This window comes from Bombina bombina, chromosome 2 (assembly GCF_027579735.1).
Source record: "Bombina bombina isolate aBomBom1 chromosome 2, aBomBom1.pri, whole genome shotgun sequence".
NCBI classification, from domain to species: domain Eukaryota; kingdom Metazoa; phylum Chordata; class Amphibia; order Anura; family Bombinatoridae; genus Bombina; species Bombina bombina.
In genome coordinates, this window is record NC_069500.1 from 459,501,845 (window position 1) to 459,525,049 (window position 23,205).

At 39.9% G+C, this 23,205-nt stretch overlaps 1 protein-coding gene and 1 long non-coding RNA gene across 2 annotated transcripts in view; one reads left to right on the forward strand and one right to left on the reverse strand.

The window, feature by feature from the left end:
- Positions 1 to 480: 480 nt before the first annotated feature.
- On the reverse strand, positions 481 to 16,956 carry LOC128649047 (uncharacterized). The gene is made up of 5 exons (XR_008400645.1): positions 16,868 to 16,956; positions 6,929 to 7,024; positions 1,589 to 1,667; positions 673 to 975; positions 481 to 583 (listed from the first exon to the last, which is right to left on the reverse strand). It is a non-coding gene; the product is annotated as an uncharacterized LOC128649047 (long non-coding RNA).
- A 75-nt stretch (positions 16,957 to 17,031) lies between these two features.
- LOC128649048 (retinol dehydrogenase 14) overlaps positions 17,032 to 23,205 on the forward strand; it is a 122,794-nt gene continuing 116,620 nt past the window's right edge. Inside the window, exon 1 of the mRNA XM_053702084.1 lies at positions 17,032 to 17,069. The gene's annotated coding sequence lies outside the window, so the exon portion shown is untranslated. The remainder of the gene's footprint in view (positions 17,070 to 23,205) is intronic.

Below are 23,205 nucleotides of genomic sequence, written 5' to 3' on the forward strand. Positions count from 1 at the left end.
TTATGAGTACATATGTAAGTTGATTGGAATTGAATGATTTATCTGGTTCATTAATGTTTTATTGGGAATACACTCTTCCTTTTTTTTTTAAAGTGACATAAATTCCATTATTTTGCTAAAACATATATATTTACAAGCAAATCTAATATATTTATATTCTTTATATTGCTTAATATTCTTAGTATCCTTTGATTATAGTTTTATTTAGGTAAGATCAGGAGCAGCATAGAACCTATGTTGGAGCTGTTTATTGTTGCCAACATACAGTATATATCCTGTCTGTCATTGGTTCACCCATGTACTAATTTTTATTAACCAGGAGTGCATAGCTGCTCTTTAAATAATTATACCAAGAGAACAAAGTAATATTTGGAATATAATTAAAATTATATTTTAGATAATTATTTTATACATAAATCATAAGATGAATGCATTGATTAGTACATAGCTGGAAATAAAGAAACATTCACCATGACTATATTTGAATTTGAGTAAAGTACACATTTATTTAGGGAAAATGTGGTAAATATAGGGATGAGGAGAGAGGGAGGGGAGTGGTATTCCATTTCTGAGAATCTTCAATCTGTAAAACATTAAAAGAAACAAATGTGTATTATTAAAAAACATAATCATAAATAACTAAAAGGTCTCATTACAATACTATAAAAATACCTGAAAAGAAATCTTGAATAGTTGCAGATCTCTCCAAATGGGCATTGAGGGGTTGGGGATGATTAATTACATCAGGCTCAAAGATTTCACCTGGGGGCTGTGGTGTTGGAATTAAGTCGTTCAACATCCCATGCTCCTGTGCCATGTTGTGTAGACAGCAACATGCCACTATGATTTTTATAGCTTTTTCCGGACTGAAATGGAGATCCCCCCCCTGATCTGTCCAGGCATTGAAAGCGCATTTTTAGAACACCAAACAGTCGTTCTATTATAGCACGTGTTCAGATATGTGCTTCATTATATCTGTATTAAATGAACAAGAAATATGATTATAATATATAATGTGAAGACAAATCAAATACTAATGAGCTAACTACATTCCTGGTTTGATCTTATAAATCTTTAAACCTTTTTATATATATAAATATATCTATATTCAAGCAGAGAGATTTATAAATGCTTCACTGATAATAGATGATTTGGATTTTGACTGTCCCTTTAAAGGCACTCAGTACAACATTGTTATGTCTGTGATATATATATATATATATATATATATATATATATACACACATACATACATACACACACACACACAAGATAATCAAGCAACACATGTATGTGCACAAACACAGATATATAGCTTAATAAAGGGGCAGGAGCCCCGAAACGTTGCTCAATAAAGGTGCTGTTGCTCCACATAGAGTGCTACCTGTGTGTTCTATTTCATTACATTTACTGGGACTTTGGAAAGGGAGGTCCTCCAGGTTTGCACCTACATTCACCCAAGAGTGATTTAAAGGGACATTCCTATGAAGTGTGTACTGGTCCTACTCTTCTACAGATTATAGTGAGCATTTTGCAAGGCACAATCAATATTTCTGACACACAAGAGCAGAAAATAAATATATTTTACCTTAATTCAGCAGGCCCAACAACCTGGTTCTCTTTCAATGGTGTCCAAATCCATTTTTTAAGAGGATATGCAGAATCAGCTGAAATATGAATGCATAGATATACAGTATATATATATATATATAAACACACATCTTTCAATAAAGCAATGTATAACATAAAATAATGTTATGCATCCCAGCAGTCTTTTTCCTCCCTCCTTTCCCCCTCCCCCTTCCCTACCTCTCCCCTCCTTCCTCCCCCTCCCCCCTTCCTCATCCCCCCCCTCATCCTTCCCCCATCCTACCCCCTCCCCCCCCTCCATCCTCCCTCCCCCTTCCCTCACCCTCCCCTTCTCCCTCATCCTTCTTTCCTCTCCTCATCTCTCCCTCCTCCGACCTCCCATCCTCCACTCTTACCCCTCTCCCCCTCCTCACTTGCCCTCCTTCTCCATCTTCCTCCCCTTACCTGATGCCATACCAGTGATACCCCCAGGGCCCGGAAATTCCTATACCCTGGAAATCTTTAATGATGTAACAAAGTTTGTACTTGCCAGAGGATTACTATCCCTTTCTTACCTCTACTTCTACACGGGTGGTTTACCTTAACGACCCGAGTAGCTGCTACCACTTTCATTTCCAACAGAGGCTTCTTTTCTTTATTTTCTTTATCTTCTTACTCTTTTTTACTTTCTCTTGCTTCTTTTAGTTGCCTGATCTACATTAGGTAACTCTAGCCCTTCTTCCTTCCTGCAGTGTGTCCTTTCTCTCTACGCTCACTCGCTTGCTGTCTCTCTCTCTCTCCCTTCCTTTTCTTTCTTTTTTTTTTTCCCCTTCCTCCCCCTCCCCTTGCCCTCCCACATAAGATGGCCCACTCACAAAGTAAGTTTGGCCTAAATAGCCTTAATTTTACCACGATAAATGCAAAGGGTCTAAATGACCCAGGTAAAAGATCGATAGCAATGAGAGAACTTGGTAAATTGCACAGTCATATTCTCTTTTTCCAGGAGACCCATTTTCGTAAGGGCAGAGAGCCAAAGTGGAACCCTAAACAATACCCAATAGCGCTATTTGCCTCAGGTAACTCTAAGAAATGCGGAGTTGGTATCCTAGTTCATCACTCCATTCCACTAAAAATCTCACATATAGAAAGAGACCCCGAGGGCAGATACTTACTCTTAACAGGTACGCTCTATGACCACCCACTGACATTAGCCACACTCTATGCTCCAAACTCAGACCAACACCACTTTATGAAAAAAATCTCGAAGCTTCTACTAGACCTAGCCAAGGGCCCCATTTTACTGTCGGGTGACCTTAACATACCGCTTGACGCAAGCGTTGATACATCCAATGGCTCAGCCAGTATCCCCAGTAAAATTACTAAATCAGTCAGGTCAACTATCACAAATCTACAATTACATGACGTAGGGAGATCACTTCATCCAACTGATAAAAATTACACATATTATTCTCCACCGCACAACAAATACTCTCGTATAGACTACTTCCTCTTTGATTCCATTGGGTTAGATATGGTGAATAAAAGCACAATAGGTTCTATAACATGGTGGGATCATGCCCCCCTAACTTGTAACATACAATGGCCGGACTTACCCCCTACAACGTACATATGGAAATTGGACGATTTTCTCCAAGAGAACCCAGAGATAAAAGCAGATATCCAGAAATCCATTTTAGATTACTTAAAACATAATGATCCTACACACACCTCTATCACATCTTTCTGGGAGGCACATAAATGCGTCGTTCGCAGAGAATTTCTTAAACACAAGGCCCGCTTGATCAGACAGCGAAACCTGAAACACAAACAGATCCTAGACCACATAGCCGACCTAGAAACTACCCACAAAAGCGACCCAAATAATAAAGAGGTTAGTAAATCCTTAGAATGCGCTAAACAACAACTCAAAAAACACCAACTTGAGACCTTTCATCGTAAATTGATGGTAACAAAACAACAATATTATGAAGGGGGTAACAAGCCAGGCAAACTATTAGCTAGAAGTATACGTAGAGAGTAACTCAAATCGCACATTCATTACATACAGGACGTAGATGGTACAGTACTGAGAGGAAGTAAACAAATAGCGAGCTCCTTCCATGCTTATTACTCTAAGCTCTACAACATCTCTCACACGCAGGACATGTCGCACCAAGCTAATCACACAACTAACAGACAAAAGTCAATAGACGACTACTTATCCACGATAGGCCTACCTCGACTGAGCGGTGAGGATAGGGACTCCCTTGATGCTCCTATTACCATTGATGAACTTTCCCAGGCTATAAAAGACCTCCCTGGTGGGAAGAGCCCTGGCCCAGATGGGTTCACTCCCAGGTACTATAGGACATTCCTGGAGTTTCTGGGACCTCCCATGCTAAACCTATTTAACTCTCTCATACACGAACCGGCACTCGCGAGTTCGATGTTAGAGGCCCACATTGCGGTTATAGCTAAGCCCGGAAAGCCCCCTACCTCCCCTGCCAATTTCCGCCCTATCTCTTTGCTCAACTCTGATATGAAGGTCTTCGCCAAAATTCTGGCAAGGAGACTCAACAAATTTCTTCCCGACCTGGTCGATTCCGACCAAGTCGGGTTTATACCCGTTCGAGAAGCGCGAGATAATACGAACAAGGTGATTCAACTAATCAACCACGCTCAAAACGGGGGCACGCCTATGGTCCTCTTCTCGACCGACGCAGAGAAGGCCTTCGACTGCGTCGATTGGGTTTTTCTGCGTCGAGTCATGACAGCTATGAATTTTGGCGAACCCTTTATTAATATGACTTTCGCATTATACTCAAAGCCAAACGCACGAGTCCGGGTTAATGGCACGCTCTCAGAAACTTTTAAAATCACGAACGGGACTAGGCAGGGCTGCCCCCTATCACCGCTTCTTTTTGCGCTGTCTATTGAAGCACTAGCGCATAAGGTGAGAGAGAACCCACTGATCACGGGGTTACGAGTGGGTGAAATCGAAATTAAACAAGCGCTTTACGCAGATGATATTCTGTACACACTCACAGATGTGGAGACCTCTGTTCCAGAGCTACTGCACAAGCTAGAACAATACGGGAGACTTTCAAACTTCCATTTAAACTTATCTAAGTCCAAGCTGCTGAATATTAATGCCCCTTCAGAACACATACAGAACCTAGCCTTAAATCACAAGATCACAATAGCACCTACCAAGCTGAAGTACTTGGGTATATACCTGTCTGCCAACTCTACTGACCTCTTCAAAAACAACTATTTAACAATAAAAAAGGAAATTACCAATGACTTGTCCTCTTGGAGAAATAAAATGTTGTCATGGCTAGGGAAAATTGGCTTAATCAAAATGAATATTTTACCTTGTATACTTTACATAATGCAAACGGTCCCTATCTCCCTACCCAAAGACTTCCTAGCCCAATTACAACGCTTCATTGAACAGTTTGTATGGTCTGGTACAAGACCTAGGGTTCCTAGGAAAACCTTGTACCTCCCTCGTGACAGAGGTGGGCTGGGGTTTCCGGACTTGTCTAAATATAGACGAGCTATACTACTGCAGAGACTGATTGAATGGTCCCGAAACACGTCGCAAAAACAATGGGTCAGACTAGATGGTCAAATTTTTAAACAAAATAACATTGGCGCCATAGCGTGGATCCCTACCTCGCGCCGCCCCAAACTGATATTTAAGTACCACCTAACCCTCACAACTCTACAGGAATGGGATAAACTATTAGCCACTAGCACCCACATTTCGTCGATCTATTCCCCAATGATCCCTATCATAGAAAACCCCGAGTTACCATATCATACCCTGGGCACGCGCCTGGGCTCTAGCTATGGCCTTCGCAACGGTATCCTACATTTTGCACTTGATGCAGGGAAGCTCCGCTCGTGATCTCGCAGAACAACACAGAGAACTTTTTCATTCTTGGCTTAGGTATCACAAACTATCGCACTTCCTGCTACAACATAAACGTAGGGAGAACTTCGGTAGAGAGCTCACACCGTTTGAAGCTCTATGTGTGGATGATACCCCGCCTAGACGATTGATCTCCAAAGTTTATAAACTCTTGCTTCTCCCGCCTGACGCCCAACTCCCTGCCTATACGCGGGCCTGGTGCAGTGACTAATAATAGATGAAGAGGCATGGCTTAGAGCGTTTACTCTAACAAAAAGATCCTCAGTCTCAGCGATAGTTCAAGAAATACACCTTAAGCTGTTAACCAAGTGCTACTACACCCCGGTGAGGCTACACAGGCTCTTCCCATCAGCCAGCCCTCTGTGTTGGAGGGGCTGCGGCGGTCATGGCACACTTCTCCACATATGGTGGGCATGCCCTAAGCTACAGGGCTACTGGACAACTGTACTTGACACTATGTCACACGAATTACGTACCCCTATCCCACACACCCCTGAGACAGTCCTGCTTTTACAACTCCCTAAGACTAGAGACAACCCCACTGCGGCTCTTATGCTAATCATGCTCACAGGCGCCAAGAAGCTTATTCCTAGGGGATGGAAATCCCCAAGAATCCCCACTCTTGATGAGTGGCACTCCACAGTAGAGGACCTATTGAACCTGGAAAGACTACATTACCTAAAAATTAAACAACTAGGAACCCATGAGATGATGCTAGCAACATGGAATGGCACCTTACCTTAATGACCACCACTGGGTGGAGTAGTATTTACTCTATAAACGTCCTTCTGCCCTAATCCAGAATTTTTTATTTATTTATTTTTTTCTTCTCTTCCCCCCCTCTTCTCTACTCCCCTCTCCTTTGTGGAGTATTTCCCCTCTTTCTCTTCACTTTCTCCTCCTTACTCACCCTCTTCAGAACCCCACCTGTTATACACAATTTGTCTTATAAGATTAATGTTGAATTGAATACCTTTTAATGTTACAAATATTTTGAATCATAAAACTGTCAAGCTTTATAAATTTGGTTGGACCCATGGACTGATACGGATACTTTTGAATGCTACTACTAGAAAACGATAACACCTCTCTCCCCGCTGGGAGACATGAGCTTAGACAGACTTTGTTTACAGTTCTACTTCTCTCTAGTTATTTGAGTCATATTGTGTACCGAAGTATTTTTATGATGAATCAATGTCAATTATTTTCAATAAAGCTTGTTTATAAAAAAAAAAAAAAAATTTTATGTATATGTCTTACTATGACATAGTTAATATATATCTTTGAAATGATTAACAATTTATTTATTTAATCAATTCCACCCCCTTAGACACATACATAAAGGATTATAAAGCAATGAAACAATAAAATGTCAAAATATTGAACACATGAAGGCATCATAATATATACATAAACACTTACCGAGGAGATGTCCTTCAGGCATTTGATTTGTCTCAAACAATCTCCACACACCAGAATTCCTGAGGATGTAGGCATCATGGCTACTTCCTGGGAACCCTGCCACGACATTTAATATACGCATGTTTGCATCACATATGATCTGCACATTTAAGGAGTGGAAGTGTTTCCGATTTCTAAATATTATCTCCCTGCGCACAGGGGGTCTTAGGGCAATATGAGTGCAGTCAATGGCCCCAAGGACATTGAGTATGCCACCTAAAAGAAAAAAGTCCCTCTTAACATCACGCCACCTCTGGGTGATGTGGGGAAAAAAATTAATTTTCTGCAATTATCATAAAGTCCATCAATAACTTTTGAAAGATTCTTAGAAAGAGTGGACTTATGCACCCCAGTTACAATGCCCCCTGTCACCTGAAAGGATCCAGAAGCCAAAAAATTAAGTGCCCCTAGTAGTTTGGTCATTCCAGGGACAGCCCTGCTTGAATAGCACTGGCTTTCCAGCCTGTCTTGCAACAGGGCATATAACTGATACATTTTCTCCCTGGTGAGCCTGAAACTTTCAAACACCTGCTGCTCATTCAGGGTTTCTATATCCAGCCTCACTCTGGGGATGTCAGGCCTACGCTGTCTAAATTCAGCATTGTCAGCTTCTCTCTCACCCTGCATTTTGAAATATCTGTTCTGAGGTTAGGCTAGGTGTGGTGTTTTTTTATAGCTGTGTGTTGCTTGTTAACATATGTGAAACTGGTGATTGCAATGAATAACATGGGGGGGGGAGGGCTTATCTTCATCTCATCTAATCCTTAATTTAATGAACAGTTTGAAAGTATATACTTACTCATGACTTTTATTTTTGATATGAACTATAATTTCAACATATATGTAGTTACATATCGGAAATTCAAGGACACTGAATGTAATTATTATATTTTTCTATTTAAATATATCAGCCTTTATCATAACAGTTAAAAGTAATTTTAAAATTATATGATTTATATAGGTCAAATATATATATACAATTATCATACATATATACATGTAGGAGAAGATTATTATTCAATAAAATTATATTTCTATATGTATTGAGATTATATATAGCATCCCTGTGCAAAGGTTTCATTTTGAATTGGTAGATATTTTATTTATTTATAAAATATTTTACCAGGAAAGATACATTGAGATTTCTCTCGTTTTCAAGTATGTCCTGGGTACACAAAACATTGCATTGATACAATGGGTACAATAAAATAAAAACAATAATAATACACGATATATGCACAAAAATTTAACATAGAACAGGCCCAGAGGCAGAACTTTTTTTCCCTTTCTGCGATGAGATTTTTTTTGGTGAAAAATTTTCTGCAGGTCATTTTTAAATCAAATTTAATTTTAAATTAGGTAGTTACACTAAAGCACCAGTTTAATTGCAACATATTAGTTAAATGGAGAATAAAGCAATATTTAAAGTTTTATAATATAGTGCGGTAGTTGAAAATGTCATTGCAAATTAGCTGCAGACATAGTCTAACATAGAAGTAGTAATAAAAAGGGTGCATTGCTCATACAAACGTCTTACATTCAGAAAAAAACAGCTTTGCAGACAGTTAAAGGCTAGGGGATGAGTTTGAAACAATCTCTTAGAGCCAGTGAATCAATGCACTACTCTTTTGCAGCGCTACTGCATATTTCACTGTTCACTTAAAACAACACTTTGCTCTGGATGAACTTTGATCAGGAAAACACAGATAGTGCAGCCAGAGCACAGCTCTGTTTGAAGAGAACAGCCTAATGTGGAGAAGTTGCTGAAAAGTTAAAATCACTAATAGCTCTTGCATGTATCCTGTTCTTTCTGCAGACATGCTGCATTTTCTGCGATGACATCTCACATCACTGTATGTTCTGCCTTGGGGAGAAGAGGTAGGAAATATATAATCAACAATGACAGGTGCATTCTGTTTTGAGATATGTAGAGAGGGATCTCTTAAAGGATATTAGGCATGGGGAAGGTTTGAAAGTGTGCGGGAGGTCGTTCCATAATTGTGGTGCTTGCATATATTTTTATATGTACATACATATTGATATTTCTATGACAACATGGGTGCAAATATTCCTATACATAGGACCAATAAATGTAGCATATATAATGTTATTTGTACATTGAAACACTCATAATTTCTTTTGGATTTGCAATTTCAATGAGAAACAGGCCTCAAAAAAGCTCTTTTTCCTCCTTTACACCTAGTTGAGCTGGGGTAATATTTCTCAATGTATCGACAGCCTCCGACAGTGTATTAATGGTTAGCGCTTTCATTGGAAACCTGGTATAATTTATCGATTAATGGCTTCTATTACTTTCTATGGGACGCAAAGATCTTTTCGGCAGCCGGAGTCCAGCTGCCGATATTGAGGTATAACGCGCCATTGGAAACAGTCGATAAATGATATTGCTTTCGACAGCATATTTAACGGTTTGCGAGTGCACGCAAACTGAATAACGACTCAATGGAAGCGAGCCATTAGTCCTTGCTGCACTGGCTTACGTGTTTCGGCCGTAGCCTTACTCTTAGCCTGATTGAAATTCCTAACACAGCTGGGCTTATAACAAAGACTGGTGTGATTTGACAGAATCAAAAGGGCATGACTTAGTGTATATATACAAAAACAGGTATAAACCTTTCTAAACCTCATTAAATGTTAGTCTATCTTAGCCACTAGACTGATTATTCACCCTTAATCAGAATAATTTCTTAATCACTATATTAAATTCATCAAAATACTTTGACACTCAATGCATACACAACTATGATGATTCATTCATCTGCAACTGTGTTGTAATTATGCAAGTGAGCTGTTATGAGCGAGAGTGCATTTGTGACAACTCCTGTGTATCAAATGTGGTGCTTAACTTAGCAACCAATCTGACTTACTACCATTATCTGCATGGTAAACAATTAAAGTATTCAGATAAGTAAAGCAAGTCCGAAATACTCCAAATCGGGACCTACATGAAAATAATATCCTAGGTGGGTTCCAAATGTTAAAGTTTATACATATAAGACTATAGTTAGAATATTTCTCAAAATCTAAACCCAAAGTGGAGGCAATAACTGTCCTCATTAGGCAAACAGTTGGGCGATATTATTCAAAACGTGTTTATTATAATCTTGAGAAAGACTAAGTCTCCATCTGGGTATATATATTTCAAGTAAACATAAGGTAGATCATACTTATAATAAGCAACCTAGATCTACTAGTAAGAAAAACACTTTTGAAACAAATAAAAGTGTGCTCATAAACACATAGATAAAACATGTCATAAGAGCTAGTTGTTATCCTTCCAGATTTAGACAGATACTAGGGTTAATCAATATTTAAAACTGAAGATGGATCAATTGCTAAGAATGGGAAATATAATATATACAAACAAATGGCTGAATGTAAAATGTTACACTAGCATACAAATTATTGTATTTATTACTATAGTAGTGTAAAGGCAGTGTAAACTTTTACTCCCAATAATTGATTAAATCATATTGGGAATTTAATCCACCTGGAAACCTTGTTTCTCTCTTGTAGAGGAGATTCTCTCTGTCTCCCCCTCTCTTAGGGGTGAGTACCTGTTCTATAGCTTTCCAGCTAAAGAAGGACAGATCTTTTTGATGCTTGACTGCAAAATGTGTCACAATAGGTGTAGTGGCCTTACCTACAGAGATAGTACTAAAATGCTTCCTAATGCATGACCTAATGTCTCTGGTGGTAAGCCCTATGTATTGCACCCTACATTGGGTGCATTCAATCATATAGACCACGTATGTAGAGGAGCAATTTAGACAACGTTCAATTTCAAAGGTTTTTCCATTGATGTTTGAGGTAAAGGAAGAGGTGATCTCAACGTGGTCACAGGGTTTACATTTCCTGTGGCTACATTTGTACATACTTCTGTGTGTTAGCCATGAATTCATAGCAGTTGTTCGGTCACTTTTAAGTTGGGAGGGAGATACCATGTTCCCTATTGTACTCGCTCTTCTGTAAGAGCATCTCAGGCCGTAATCCACTGTGTTTACCAATTTATCATCAGCTCGCAAAAAACCAAAATGCTTGTGGACAATTCCACATATTTGCTTATATTGCGAGCTGTAGTTAGTGACAAAGGTAATACCCTTGTAAGGGACAGTTTCTGTCCTGCTTTTTTCCTTCTTATTTCCCAAGTTTAGTAGGGTCTTCCTATATACTTTCTACCTCTTTAAGGGCTTTATCTATGTCATTCTTTTTATAGCCGCGTTGTTTGAAACAGCCTATCAATTTTTCCGATTGATCCTTAAAGGTACCCTCATCCGAACAATTTCTCTTGAGTCAGATGAGTTGTCCTTTGGCAATCGCATACGGAACATGGGGTGGTGACAGCTCTTGCCATGAAGCAAGGTGTTACCTGAGATAGGTTTCCTATAGCTGGTGGTTTCAATTGTGCCATCGGCTTTACCTTTAATGGTGACATCCAGATAGTTAATCTCATGTTCATTGATATCAAAGGTAGAGGTCAGATTAAGTTTGTTCGCATTAATCCAATCAACAAACTGTTGAATTTTATCTGTGCCTCCCTTCCACACCAGAAACAAATCGTCTATGAAACGTCGATAGACAATAATGTTCTCAAGAAAGGGATTACTCTGTGCATAGACGTGGGACAGCTCCCACCACCCAAGATATAAATTGGCGTAGGATGGGGCAAACTTTGCCCCCATAGCTGTCCCACGTCTCTGCAAGAAATACTCCCCTTCAAACTCAAAGTAGTTGTGGGTCAACAAAAATAAAGTTACTTGAATGACAAAATCTTGGAATAGTACGGTGAATGTGGTGTGATTATTCAAAAAGTATCGTATAGCCTTAATCCCTTCATTATGGGGGATAGTAGAATATAAGGACACCACATCCACCGTTTCCATTACAGTTTCTCAAGGATACTCAACACATGTGTGGTATCTTTTAGATAGCTGGGCAGTTTCTGTACCAGTGGTTGGAGAACAGCATCCAGCCACTGGGACAGGTTCTCAGATAATGAGCCTATACTGCTCACAATCGGGCGGCCCTTTACCTCCTCCAAAGATTTATGCATCATTGAGTGTCAAAGTATTTTGATGAATTTAATATAGTGATTAAGAAATTATTCTGATTAAGGGTGAATAATCAGTCTAGTGGCTAAGATAGACTAACATTTAATGAGATTTAGAAAGGTTTATACCTGTTTTTGTATATATACACTAAGTCCTGCCCTTTTGATTTTAACCTATCAAATCACACCAGTCTTTGTTATAAGCCCAGCTGTGTTAGGAGTTTCAATCAGGCTAAGAGTAAGGCTACGGCCGAAACACGTAAGCCAGTGCAGCAAGGACTTAGTGTTCTAGCTCTATCTATCTTCCATGTTATACTGTTTGTAACAATCTGATGTTTTTTTGATTTTTAAAATTTTTTGGACCAATAAAGTATCTGGACTTTTAACTAAGGCATTGGATTCCTGCATCTTTTTCTTTATCCTACTTTGCCGGTTGTTCTACACTGGAATCCGCAAAGTGCCTGAGCACTCAACCACGGGGACCCGACAACCAATAGGAGGTGGAGAAGGGAACGCAGGTGTGCATGTCATGTGACTGGGAAATCGGCGAGCAACGATCAGCAAGCTGTGGGGAACTCATGTATACGGGCGAACAGGCACTACGAATACTCAGTGAATACCTGAAAAGAGAGGTTTGCTGCCCAGGACCGCCGTATATGCCGCCCCTCTGAACACGAATCCACCTTCAATCCAGCCAAGCAAGGATCCTAGTTTGTGAGTAACGCTTATAACATTGTTGAAAGCATTACCGGAAGAAGTGGTACTATTGATATTACAGATTGTGTTCTTTGCCGTCTTCCATATCCAGGCTGTGAATTAATGTGGAATATGTGTATTTTCAGTGACTAGTACTCTGCTTTGTTTGCTTCATATTCTTGTCACATTTGCTTATGTTTTTCACCATATCTGACCAGGGCATCACAGTGGGCCGCAATTTTGAGTGCACCATCTGTATTTACTTGAATAAGGACTTGGTTACTTTGCTTATTAATTTGCCGGTCAGTGGTTTTCAGTGAAATTGAGCACACCTGCATCCGCTCCACCAGTTTGTGTACCCCCAGGATTGGTACCCCCTAGTCATTACACACAATACATGTATTTAGGGGTACGGTAGGCTTATTTAGCACACTAAAGGGAGTTCCTTCAATTCCTTCTCCCACTTGTTATCTAGCCTTAAACAGTACAGAACTTTTTGGCCTCTCTAGGGAGTTTGGGATAAAGCTAAATTTTACACAAATACATGCAGTGTTTAATTTCCCTTTTAAATGCATGTTTGACCACTAACCCAGAGATTTCTGTGTATTGCAAACGGCTTTTTTATAAACTAAGCCTTCGCTGAAGCATTCTGTTTTCTCTGTGTTATGCTTTAATAAGTCAAGTCTTCGTGGCAGCACAGGAATTTAAGTTGTTTTGAGTTTTTTTGTCCATTTGGAAAGTTTTTTGCTTTGATTTAATTTTACAAAAAAGAGACACCTGTCCTGTTTGCTATGTTATATCTTAAAGATATCTGCTAAATTGCTGTTAAAAAAATATATCTTAGTTGAAGAATGCACAATCTATTATTTGTTAAATGTGTTTATACCCCTTATACCCCTTATACCCAGTTATAGCCTTTGGCAGTTAACATTCAGAGATGCCTACCTCTTTGATTAAGGATAAAGCACACACCTGAGTCTATGCTCAGCAAGCCCCAGTGAACTTTAGCTTGAGATCTGATTAACTAGCTATGCAGGGTTCTGGATGTGAGGTAGACACACATACATTGCTATATACTGCTTGATATCTCTCCATGCCAGAGAGTTTTTGATCATAAGACCCAGACTTGCAGGGTCAGCAGTGCTATAATTACATGCACTTACAATTTAGAGCATAGAACCCCCAAGGCAGAACATACAGTGATCTGAGATGTCATCGCAGAAAATGCAGCATGCCTGCAGAAAGAACAGGACACATGCAGGCACTGTTAGCGCTTGAACTTTGTAGTGCTGCTCCACATTAGACAGTTCTCTTCAAACAGAGCTGTGCTCTGGTTGCACTGTGTAAGTTGTCCTTAGCACAGTGCATCCAGAGCAAAATGAAGCAGTCAAATATGCAGTAGCAGTATGCAAAGCGCTGTTGACTTGCTCTCAGAGAAAAAAAGAAAACAAACCCGCACCATAGTCTTTCCCAGTCTGCAAAGCTCTTTATTCTGAATGTAAGACGTTAGTATGAGCAATGCATCTTTTTTATTACTACATTTCTATGTTAGACCAAGTGAAAAAGAAACAGATTTATTCAAGAGACATTTTAAAATTTTCTTTTTTTGAATGCAGCTAATTTGCAATGCAATTTTCAACTACTGCACTATATTAAAAAATGTTAAAAATGGCTTTATTCTTCAGTTAATCAACACACTGCAATTGAAAAGGTGCCTTAGTGTAACTGTCTAATTTAAAATTGAATATTATTTAAAAATAACCTGCAGAAAATTTTTCACTAAAATAAAATCTCATTGCAGAAAGTGAAGAAAAGTTCTGCCTCTGGGCATAGAACCTTTGCACTACAATGGCCTTTAAAGTTTATAATATTTAATAAAACTGCATGGGCTTTCTTGAGGTGTTCTAGATCATGTTCATACCATCTTCTTGTATTTTTCTTTGTCTTGCAATCCACTTGTTATTATGGCCCCTTTTTTGAATAGGGTTTGGGGCAGGGGTTTTCAAACCTGTCCTCAGACCTTCCTAACAGGCCAGATTTTCAGGATATCGGAACAGGTGAAATAATGAGCTGATTAGTAAACATGGTTCGTAACCTGCTCTCACCCTAGGTAAAGCATAGACATCTGAGATTTTAGGGAGGCCTGAGGACAGGTTTGCAACCCCCTGATTTAGGGGGTTCATTCTTTAGTGTAAATACGTGGGCCGATATCTAAACTTACATTCTTGCTTTTCAAATAAAGATACCAAGAGAATGAAGAGCATTTGCTAATAGGAGTAAATTAGAAAGTTGCTTAAAATTGCATGCTCTACCTGAATCACAACAGAATTTTTTTTTGGGGTTCAGTGTCCCTTTAATTATCAGCTGATTATTTCACCTGTGCTCTAGTTCAGATATCCTCAAAATGTGGCCTGTTAGGAAGGCTTGAGGACAGGTTTGAAAACCAGTGGTTTAAAGGGACAGTTTACCCAAAAACTTTTTCTCCTTTAACCCATTCCTGACGGGGTTAAAGTGTCTACATCGGAACAACTGTTTCGATGTAGACAAATTGAAATCACGCGATTGCAAAATTTCAATTATTGGATCGGGTCTGGGGGGGCGTCCCTATAACCCTAGGAACGCCCTCCAGAACGCGATCAAATCTGAGAAGCACAGTAGGCTTCAGGACAGCCTTTAGCTATGACGTTCTATTCCGTCATAACGGCTTTAAAGCCCAGTGTAATTATGACAAAATATAACTGCATTAAAAGGTTAATTTATTCCCAGTTATCCATTTTACCTGCTGAATTGTTTACAAATAGCTCCTTATCCTTATATTGGCATTTAACATAGCTGATTTAGCCTGTAGTATTCCTACCTATACTGAAAGTTTATATACCTATGTATATGCTATTGACAAACTATGTAAACACAGCCAGCAGAAGAAATAACACTCACAGTGGGAGGTGGAAGAGAAAAAGCTCTAAAATGTTTTTTTTTTCAATAGTTTTTTCTAAATACTTTACAAAGACAGAAATAAGAAAGGGAAGCATTTCAGCAATAAGATAACAAGATCTGATCTGTCGGCAAGCCAAGCCAATTTGAAGGGCTGTGGCTTCAAAGAGCAAATACAGCTATTTATTTTGCAAAGAGAAACAAAAATTAGCAATTTCTCATACATTTTATATGCTGCAGCTAGTATAACAATTCGGGAAAAACAATTTTACAGTGAACTGCCCCTTTGACTATAAAATAAATGTTTAATTCTAGCTGTCTTTTCATATCATGTTTTCTGCTCTTTATGTGTGTCTCTGAGAGACTGACAGATAGCTCTGAAAGTAGATCTTTTATCAAAGGTAGAAAGCACAGAAGTCCAAGAACAAGTCATATAACTTAAGGTATATAACAGGTATCTTTGTATTATGAGCCTATAATGTAATCATATAATTTTAACAACATTTTGTATCAAACCTCCCAAAATTTGTGGCTGAGAATGAGACACAGGTTGATAGGAGCCTGTTACCATTTTGTGGGTGGTAGTGGTGTGTTGGGGGGTCATGTGTGGTTAGTGGCCATGATTATGAGTGTTTCTGGGTGATCTGTGGGTGTGTCAGGGCAGTTTGTTGTTGGTTCTGGGTGTTCCATTAGTGGGGCATATTATGGCTGTCAGAGGGGCAAATGTCGAAATCAGGGACCCTCTTAAATAGGGATGATTGTGAGGTCTGATTAGTTTATACCATTATATATTATGGGGGATACTAATAAGCCTAACTCGGCAAAGAGAAGCTGTTACATTAATGTTAAAATGATCATGTATTTTTAATTACACTCGTGAACTTAGTATTAGAATACTGGGTTGAACTTGTATGTAGTGATAGAAGATTAATGTGTTCAAAATAAAAAATGTGATGCTACTTGGTTAAAGCTTTTGTGAAGCTTATTTGATACATTTATTCAAAAGCATACCGTTTTTAATTGATTAGGTCTCTTATATCAATGTATGGCATTTTATCTTTGTCCCCACTCATTGCGTAAGAGACACACGAAGGTCCCCTTTTTATTTATAGATTGTTGTTGCCTTTCCAGCAGAATACACAATTTATCTAACTACATAATCAATACAGGCACAAATATACAGTGTATAACATACATACATTTTGGATGCTATTGAGCCTAACCGGTAAATCAAATTTGACTATTTCTTTATTTTGCGTTCGTTGTTGTATTGTAGGCACGCCTTGTGTATATCTCTTGGTGTGTTAATAAAGTTTTTTTTAAAAAAAAAAACTGCAATTCTTCTAACGCCTACGTTCTAAGCGACCAGAGGGGGCAGTGTTGGAGAATTTCAGCAGGAAGGTAAAGGTACAGTGTTTGTGTCAGTGTGGTTTCGGTTGTGTTTCTGGTTTTGTGAGCGAGCGCTCTATAAAATGATCAGGACGACATTATCTAGTGACACTTGCTCTGTATTTGCCTTTTATTTTTGGTCTGTATCTATAGCTCACCATGTAGACATGCATGCATGAAGAAGAACTTGTGTCACCCTAATTGTCGTGCAGGTCGTTTAGCCTTTATATGCATTGTTTATGATGATCCCTTGGGTATACTTCCCATTCTGTATCTGCACTCATTGTATCTGTGTCATTCATTTTATATTTTGAACTGTGACAGTATTTGTGTCATTCACTTTATTGTGTACATATTTGTCATTCATACCGTGTCACACGATGTCAGTGCATATCGTTTACATGCTGTCTGCAATGTTTTAAACCTTTGTTCAGAGCATGTCCTCACTCTGCATTTATGTCTTATTTTCCTATTAAATAAAATATGGTGCACTAGCACCCTTTATACAACCTTAAAATATTGCCATTGCACCGTCACTTTGCCCCCTAAATTATAATACAGGAATACATTTCGTTGCTCTTTGACAGCCCAATGATTAAGCCTTTGACTGAATTGTTAAATGTAACCCATACTCCCTTCCCATTAAAGGGACAGTCTACTCCAGAATTTTTATTGTTTAAAAAATAGGCAATCCCTTTATTAACCTTTCCCCAATTTTGCATAAGCAACACCGTTATATTAATATACTTTTTACCTCTGTGATTACCTTGTATCTAAGCCTCTGCAGACTGCCCCCTTATTTCAGTTCTTTTGACAGACTTGCATATTATCCAATCAGTGCCCTCTCATAAGTAACTCCACAGGCGTGTGCACAAAGTTATCTGTATGGCACACATGAACTAGTGCACTCTAGCTTTGGAAAACTGTCAAATGCATTGGGATAAGCGGCGGCCTTCAAGGGCTTAGAAATTAGCATATGAAACTACCTAGGTTTAGCGTTCAACTAAGAATATATTTGTGACCCTATTGTAGTTCCAGAGAAATTGTGTAAAATGGACAAATATTTAGAGGTTCCTGTTTACACTGAGGTGTTTCCGGTCCCTAAGAGGATTTTGGACATTGTTACTAAGGAGTGGGATAAACCAGGTATTCCGTTCTCTCCCCCTCCTGTTTTTAAGAAAATGTTTCCCATTTCTGACACCATAAAGGACTCATGGCAGACGGTCCCTAAGGTGGAGGGAGCTATTTCTACCCTGGCTAAGCGTACAGCTATACCTATTGAAGACAGTTGTCCTTTCATTGATCCTATGGATAAAAAATTAGAGGGTCTCCTAAAGAAAATTTTTGTTCATCAAGGTTTTCTTCTTCAACCTATAGCATGCATTGTTCCTGTAACCACTGCAGCTGCCTTTTGGTTTGAGGCTCTAGAAGAGGCTCTTCAGATGGAGACCCCACTAAATGATATTTTGGACAGAATTAAGGCTCTTAAGTTGGCTAATTCTTTTATTACAGACGCCGCTTTTCATCTTGCTAAATTAGCGGCTAAGAATTCAGGTTTTGCCATTTTAGCGCGTAGAGCGTTATGGCTTAAGTCCTGGTCAGCTGATGTGTCATCTAAATCTAAGCTTTTGTCCATCCCTTTCAATGGTAAGACCCTATTCGGGCCTGCATTGAAAGAGATCATTTCAGACATTACTGGAGGGAAGGGTCATACCCTCCCTCAGGATAAGACAAGGACCAAACAAAATAATTTTCGTTCTTTTCGAAACTTCAAGAGTGGTCCCTCTACCTCTTCCCCTGCTGCAAAGCAAGAGGGGAACTTTGCTCAATCCAAGCCAACCTGGAGACCTAATCAGGCTTGGAACAAGGGTAAACAGGCCAAAAAGCCTGCTGCTGCCACTAAGTCAGCATGAAGGGGTAGCCCCCGATCCGGGACCGGATCTAGTAGGGGGCAGACTCTCTCTTTGCTCAGGCCTGGGCAAGAGACGTTCAGGATTCCTGGGCAGTAGAAATTGTAACCCAGTGATACCTTCTAGATTTCAAGGATTCCCCTCCAAGGGGGAGGTTCCATCTTTCTCAATTGTCTGTAAACCCGACAAATAGAGAGGCGTTCTTACGCTGTGTAGAAGACCTTTTTACCATTGGAGTGATCTGCCCAGTTCCAAAAGCAGAACAGGGGCAGGGGTTCTACTCCAATCTGTTTATAGTTCCCAAAAAGGAGGGAACCTTCAGACCAATTCTGGATCTCAAGATTCCTATAAGTTCCATCTTTCAAGATGGAGACCATTCGGAGGATCTTACCATTGATCCAGGAGGGTCAATATATGACCACCGTGGACTTAAAGGATGCATATTTGCACATTCCTATCCACAAAGATCATCACCAGTTCCTCAGGTTCGCCTTTCTGGACAAGCATTATCAGTTTGTGGCTCTTCCTTTCGGGTTGGCCACGGCACCGCAAATCTTCACGGGGCATAGCAGTGGCGCCTTATCTAGGCGACATTCTAATTCAAGCGTCGTCCTTCCAACTAGCCAAGTCTCACACGGACTTAGTGTTGGCCTTTCTAAGGTCTCACGGGTGGAAAGTGAACGTAAAAAAGAGTTCTCTTTCCCCCCTCACAAGAGTTTCATTTCTAGGGACTCTGATAGACTTGGTGGACATGAAAATATTTCTGACGGAGGTCAGGAAATCAAAGATTTTGTCCACCTGCCGAGCTCTTCATTCCATTCCTCGGCCGTCAGTGGCTCAGTGTATGGAGGTAATCGGACTAATGGTAGCGGCAATGGACATAGTTCCGTTTGCTCGCTTGCATCTCAGACCACTGCAACTATGCATGTTCAATCAGTGGAATGGGGATTATGTGGATTTATCTCCTCAGATAAATCTGGATCAAGAGACCAGACACTCTCTTCTTTGGTGGTTGTCACAGGATCATCTGTCCCAGGGAATGTGTTTCCGCAGGCCAGAATGGGTTATAGTGACAACAGACGCCAGTCTTCTGGGCTGGGGTGCAGTCTGGAATTCCCTGAAAGCTCAGGGTTTGTGGACTCGGGAGGAGGCTCTCCTACCGATAAATATTTTGGAATTAAGAGCGATATTCAATGCTCTCCAGGCATTGCCTCAGCTGGCTTCGGCCAGATTCATCAGGTTTCAGTCGGACATCATCACGACTGTGGCTTATATCAATCTTCAGGGCGGAACAAAGAGTTCCTTAGCGATGATAGAGGTCTCAAGGATAATCCAATGGGCAGAGGCTCACTCTTGCCATCTGTCAGCGATCTATATCCCAGGTGTAGAGAACTGAGAGGCAGATTTTCTAAGTCGGCAGACTTTTCACCCGGGGGAGTGGGAACTCCATCCGGAGGTGTTTGCTCAGCTGGTTCGGCTATGGGGCACACCAGAGTTGGATCTGATGGCGTCTCGTCAGAACGCCAAACTTCCTCGTTACGGCTCCAGGTCCAGGGATCCTCAGGCTATACTGATAGATGCTCTAGCAGTACCCTGGTCGTTCAACCTGGCTTATGTGTTTCCACCTTTCCCTCTCCTTCCACGTCTGATTGCCAGAATCAAACAGGAGAGAGCATCAGTGATTTTGATAGCGCCTGCGTGGCCACGCAGGATTTGGTATGCAGACCTGGTGGACATGTCATCCCTTCCACCATGGTCTCTGCCATTGAGACAGGACCTTCTGATTCAAGGTCCATTCAAGCATCCAAATCTAATTTCTCTGCAACTGACTGCTTGGAGATTGAACACTTGATTCTATCAAAGCGGGGTTTCTCTGAGTCAGTCATAAATACCTTGATTCAGGCTCGAAAGCCTGTTACCAGGAAAATTTATCATAAGATATGGCGTAAATATATTTTTTGGTGCGAATCCAAAGGCTTCTCCTGGAGTAAAATCAGGATTCCTAGGATTTTGTCTTTTCTCCAAGAGGGATTGGAGAAAGGATTATCAGCTAGTTCCCTAAAGGGACAGGTATCTGCTTTGTCTATTTTGTTTCACAAGCGTCTAGCAGATGTTCCAGACGTTCTGGCTTTTTGTCAGGCTTTAGTTAGAATTAAGCCTGTGTTTAAACCTATTGCTCCGCCATGGAGTCTAAATTTAGTTCTTAGAGTTCTTCAGGGGGTTCCATTTGAACCCATGCATTCCATAGATATTAAGCTTTTATCTTGGAAAGTGTTGTTCCTAGTTGCTATCTCTTCAGCTCGAAGAGTTTCTGAACTATCTGCATTACAATGTGACTCTCCTTATCTTGTGTTACATGCTGATAAGGTGGTTTTGCGTACCAAGCCTGGGTTCCTACCTAAGGTTGTTACTAACAGGAATATCAATCAAGAAAATGTTGTTCCTTCTCTGTGTCCTAATCCTTCTTGTAAGAAGGAACGTATGTTGCACAACTTGGACGTGGTCGTGCTTTGAAATTTTATTTGCAGGCAACCAAAGATTTTCGTCAAAAATCTTCTTTGTTTGTTGTCTATTCTGGAAAGCGTAGGGGTCAAAAGGCTACAGCGACTTCTCTTTCCTTTTGGCTGAGAAGCATAATCCCGTTTGGCTTATGAGACTGCTGGACAGCAGCCTCCTGAAAGGATTACAGCTCATTCTACTAGAGCGGTAGCTTCCACATGGGCTTTTAAAAATGATGCTTCTGTTGAACAGATTTGTAAGGCTGCGACTTGGTCGTCGCTTCATACCTTTTCAAAATTTTATAAATTTGATACTTTTGCTTCTTCGGAGGCTATTTTTGGGAGAAAGGTTTTGCAAGCAGTGGTGCCTTCCGTTTAGGTTCCTGTCTTGTCCCTCCCTTCATCCGTGTCCAAAAGCTTTGGTATTGGTATCCCACAAGTTAGGATGAATCCGTGGACTCGGTACATCATGCAAAAGAAAACAAAATTTATGCTTACCTGATAAATTTCTTTCTTTTGCGATGTACCGAGTCCACGGCCCGCCCTGTCTATTCAAGACAGATAGGGGGATAGTTATCAACGTGTCTACTTTTCCTGCCTTCGCCGGCCCAATACGCCCGCCTAAGCTCGCCTCACATCGCCGCCGCGGACCTGCAAGAATTTGCCTAAGTTATCAAAAAAGCTGTCAAAAAGCCATGCACCAAGTACGGGGCGATGAGCAGCGGACTGTGAGAGTTATCACTCAGCCGATCTTGCTGCTCTTCGGCTTTTTTACATCTTTCTTGCTAGCCTGTCACTAAGCACCCACACTAAATTACACTGATCTACCCCCTATACCGGAGCCCCCCACAACTAAATAAAGTTAGTAACCCCTAAACCGCCGCTCCTAGACCCCGCAGCAACGCTTATAAATTTATTAACCCCTAAACCGCCGCTCCCGGACACCGCCGTAACCTACAATATACCTAGTAACCCCTATCCTGCCCCCCCCATACCGTCGCCCTCTATAATAAAGTTATTAACCCCTATCCTGCTGATCCCGCACCTCGCCGCAACTAAATAAATAGTTTAACCCCTAAACCGCCGCTCCCTGACCCCGCCGCAACTATAATATATGTATTAACCCCTAAACCGCCGCTCCCGGACCCCGCCGCAACCTATATTAAATTTATTAACCCCTATCCTGCCCCCCACTACACCGCCGCCACTGTAATAAAATTATTAACCCCTAAACCTAAGTCTAACACTAACCCTAACACCCCCTAACTTAAATATTAATTAAATAAATCTAAATAATATTTCTCTTATTAACTAAATTAATCATATTTAAAACTAAATACTTACCTTTAAAATAAACCCTAATATAGCTACAATATAAATAATAATTATATTGTAGCTATGTTAGGATTTATTTTTATTTTACAGGCAAATTTATTTTAACTAGGTACAATAGCTATTAAATAGTTATTAACTATTTAATAGCTTACCTAGCTAAAATAAAGAGAAATTAACCTGTAAAATAAAAACTAACCTAAGTTACAATTACACCTAACACTACACTATTCTTTAATAAATTATTCCTATTTAAAACTAAATACTTACCTGTAAAATAAACCCTAAGATAGCTACAATATAATTAATAATTACATTGTAGCTATCTTAGGATTTATATTTATTTTACAGGTAACTTTGTATTTATTTTAGCTAGTTAGAATAGTTATTAAATAGTTATTAACTATT